This window comes from Pinus tabuliformis, chromosome J (assembly GCF_031772625.1).
Source record: "Pinus tabuliformis cultivar Carrire ecotype Pingquan chromosome J, CPIR1, whole genome shotgun sequence".
Taxonomy (NCBI): domain Eukaryota; kingdom Viridiplantae; phylum Streptophyta; class Pinopsida; order Pinales; family Pinaceae; genus Pinus; species Pinus tabuliformis.
This window is the reverse complement of record NC_142295.1, coordinates 52935693-52940658: the sequence shown is the minus strand read 5'-3', so window position 1 is coordinate 52940658 and position 4966 is coordinate 52935693.

The following is a 4966-nucleotide window of genomic DNA, read 5'->3' as shown; positions in this document are numbered from 1 at the left end:
CATTTTGGTGGGTAACAAAGCACATACATGCTTTGAATACCATGTATAAGATGGGAGAGTGGAGATTATTGCATACACAATTTCTATTGAAAGTCTTACTAAATAATGTAATTGTACAAATATTAATACATAAAATGTTGTCTCAAGATAGGAAAACTATGTTAGACACACAATCTATAGGTTGAAGGAGTATCTCAATCGTAGAACAAATTAGGAAACTAACTAGTTGGAGACAATCTAAAACCAAGCGTCAACAACCTCCTAATTAAAAATAATAAACCTTAGAAAAAATAAAACTCTACATAATAATGACTATAACCTTAATAATTAAATATAATACACATTTTATAACATGCAAGTTTACAAACTCCAACATTTCATTTCTATTTTCATTTTTTTATTTTTAACACATATAGAATAACTACAAGCAATAAGAAAAAAATATTGTATTTTTTTTATTTAATAATTTATTTGATAGCGAAAACAAGCATTTGCCATGGAATTTTTTTATTATTAAAAATTCTTTATTATTAAATAATATTTTATTCATCTTTATTTGATAGCCAAAACAAGTTTTGACATGAAAAATTAATTATTCTTACTTAAACTTTAATGCCGAAGGAAACTTATAATACTAAATACAATTTCCTCAGTCTTGGCTAGAGGATACTACCAAAAAAAAAATGTTCAATGTTTTTAGGAAGTTCACAATTAAGACAAATAGATCTATGGAAATTTTGCGGAATTAATCTTCCTTTAGAGACAAGCTACTCATGATTAAATCTTAAGAGAAAATAGCATAATATTTTAAAGTTTAAAGTTTAAATTCCATTACATTTTTAGTGTGGAAAGTTGTAAGTTTGGTTTATTTAAGACTTTATAATTTGTTTAGATGACTCAATGAGTTAATGAATGCTTTAAATGTATTATATCTTGAACTTCTTTACCATGTTCTATGCAAGGTTGATTTTTTTTTCCAAATAAGCTTGTCCAAATTAATGAAGTGGTTGAAGATTCCATCCTTCAGTAAAATTAGAAAGCGCGAGCCTTTGAAATTTTTTTTTTTCCATATTTTAATAAAAACAAATACAATGATTACTATTAAAAAAATAACTCAATCAAGTTAAAAAGCATACATTCCATTAAAAAATAATAATAACAAATTTTACATTTTCTAAACATTTAATAAATAATAAAAACCTTCAATTTTAATTTTAAAAATATATTAAACATTTTACATTAAAAATATATATTTTTATTAATTTTTTTAATATAAAAATTTCCTATAAATCATATTATAAAAAAAATTCCAATTTTAATTTTAAAAATATATTAAACATTTTCCATTAAAATATATATTTTTTTATAATTTTTTTAATATAAAAATTTCCTGTAAATCATATTATAAAAAAAATTCCAACATTTTTTACTAACCTTTTTAATATAAAATTTTCCATACAAATAATTTTATAAAATATCTTTTTTTTTCCAAACTATTTTAGCCCATATTACCCTAAACATAACCTTAAATTATCTTATAAAACTTATTTTAATCTCTATTACCCTAAACTTCCACTTGACAAACAAAATATGACACTTTAAACTATATATATCTAGCTAGAGTTTGAGATAAATAATATACCTTACAAAAACATCACATATTATAACTTTCTTAATATAAATATGTTTTTAAATTTTAATTTTTTTGTCTTTGTGAATCTAGGCTTTCTATTAATTCATGTCAAAGATACAACAGGAATTTGTGGTAACCAAAAAAATTCTAGCCTCATTCCTACCATAATTATTGGCTAGAAGATAATAACAGAGAACATAGTCAACAACCAAAACAAACTACCAACCCACATATAGATAGCCCAAAAGTACCAGAATATCCCAAGAACCAGAATACATCCAATTTTCATCCCTGATCTAAGAGGTTTCCTAGATCTGGATTATTTAAGTTGTTTCCTAGTGGTGGAGGAGTTTGAAAAGCCTCGTGAACATGTCCCTCCATGTGTTCCATTTTCCCTTCCAAATGATCTAGTCGATCATAAATTCTCTTATGGTCTTAACGCAAAGCTACTAGGCAATCCACAATGTACCACTGGTAGTGCTGGAGATCATTCATAAAACCAATAATTTCATTCTAGTTGTCATGGCAATCTCGTGCACGATGTTCTAGGAGATGAGTAATCTGTTTTCCAGAGAGTAGAGAGGAGAGGAAATTCTATTCTTCCCAGAGAATGGATGGCATGTTGATCTAATTCCTTTCCTAAATCCTGAAGCTCCACCTGGTGTCCTACTCCATGTCCTCGTGGTCCACCACCCTTGCGCGCATGACCACGTTGACATTGGATGGCCTCTGGGGTATCAATTTGACAGTGCCAAGCCAATGCCCAAACACTATGTTTTGGTTCTTCCAAAATTTCCAAGCCTTACTGGTGTGGCCAAGTCTAATGCATGGATCACAATGTAGGTTATAAGGAGGGTGCTTATTTGGAACCCCCGCCTCCTGCCCTCCCTTAACCAACTTCCCAAAACTAAAATGAATACAACCCACACCAAGCGCAAAAGGAAGTAGGCAACCAAGACTAATCTCCACCCCTCCGGTACCCAAAGAACTGTCGTACCCGAAAAAGGAAGGACAAACCCTGTAAATATCAGCTTAAACCTCCCAAATTTCCATAAAAACAAAACCCCACCAGGATGGAAAGGAACAATTTACAGAAGGATGGAGAGAGACAATGGTAACTCTTGCATAAGACCTACAAATTTTGAGGAGTCTTACCAACAAACTCTGACCACAATGCATGGAAGGGGTCTATCCCTCTCTTCGTGATACCCTCTACAAAGACAATTGTAATTCTCGAGGACTGCACTGCTATCCAAACAAAGAAACTAACATACCCACTAATAGAAATATTGTAAAGAAAACTTACAACTTAGAAGAGGAAAATTACCAGAGAATTGGAAAAAAATGAAAATTCTAGTGAAAACACCTTAGTTTTCTGGCCGAAGCATTATCTCTCCCTTCAAACATTAAAAGCCTCGCCTAATGGCTATGCAAACATCCATAAGCCCAGGTCCCAAATATTTATGCTTTGAAACCCCATATTCACAAAGTCAATATCTCCCAAGCCTAGCGAAATTCCACTCCAGCTAATCACATGTTAGAAAGTCATAGATGGAAAACGTATAAGGCCACCTTGTACGGCCAAAGCCTGTATTTCGTCTGCCACCTTAACTCCCATCACCGTGCACAACCAATAACGTTCTGAAGAGTCACGGCTAACTATTGTAACTCTTAAAATTTCCAGAACCATTTCTCAGCACTTGTCCCAAGATACTTCTATGAACTACTTCATTAAGTCACCTAACACATGGGTAAGGATATTAATGCCATGCCTTGTCCTCTATTCACCTATGACACCCGTCAGAATAAATTTCAAAATTTTTATTATAAAACATATTTCACTTTTTAATTGTATATATTATTAGTATAATTCTCTTCATATAAATATGTTATAAAAAATCAAAAACTTTATTAAGAAGAGATATTTCACTTTATGATTATCAACTTTGTTGCAATAGTGATGTTGGTTGGTTTTGTTTGGTGAGTGGTATTTACTTAATTTTAATGTCTTTGTAATATGTATGTGTGTAAATTATACTAAGATGCATATACAATTTAAATAAATATATTAGGTTTATAATTTTAATAAATTAAGTTGGACGAATTAAGATTTAATAAATTTAATAAAAAATTTAAAGTTAAGGAAAATTACAATTAAATTTAAAAAAATAAACATAATTTTTTTAGTTTTAAATTTTTTAAATACTAGTCTAAATTTATTTTAATTTTAGATTTATCTAGGGTCAAGAGGATTAATTTGGAGTTAATATGAATTGACAATGGTACACTTGTATTTCATAATTATTTTTCTCAAGTTTTTAAATAGGTTTCATTATATCAAAATACCATGGAAAATACCATGACCATGGAATACTATGGACTTGTAAATCATTTTTAGTAAACTAATAAAATGACTAACTCAAGCTTATATTAACTAGCATTTGACCTAAACATTTAATTTTAATTTTAATAATTTTTCGAAGTCAACATAACATTATATTACTTTACATAACACGACATCATTGCCATACTAGGTTGTAGTGTGCTACATCTCTATTTTTTTAATTTTAATTAGTGATTATTAGATTTAGAAATAATATGAATTTATTACAATCATAAAAGTTAGATATACCTATTTTGTAATATTTTTATAATATTAATATAATTATAATATATTTTTCTTTGCATACAACAATTGTATTTGTGTACATATCACATTTAACATTGTATACATCAACACAACTTTTTAATAAGCAAATCGGAATGCTAAAGTAAATTGGGGGATGGTCATCTATGACAAGGAAAATCACAGTGTATAAAATTTTGAGAGTGAGTGTAAGCTAAATATGGTCTCTCATGACTGGTTAGTGTCATTGCAAACATAGAAATATAGCAATATATTAGCTTGGAGGGATAATTCAAGGTACTAGCACACTAAATTTGAATATGATCTAAAAACTAAAAAGTAGGAAAATGAATTAGGGTTATGAATATATTATTTTTATTTATATAATTGTGTCTAACTATGTGAAATGTGACTTTCCCTAATTTTTTATAAAAAAATATAACATATATGCTTCCACTAATGTTTAGTACCTAAATGATAGGAATTCACTATCAAAATTTTTAGGATTTTCAAAATTTATAATCTTAATTTTATGTGCCTTTTTAAATTATGAAAATCATTATATCCTTGAAATTAAGAGGATCTAATAGTGTAAATTTCTAGAGTATGAATTCACGTTGTTAAAATGTTGTGGTTCAAGTTAACTATGTAGAGTGTGGACGTTCCACACTCTACATAATTAACTCTAAAAAAACAAATTGACAACA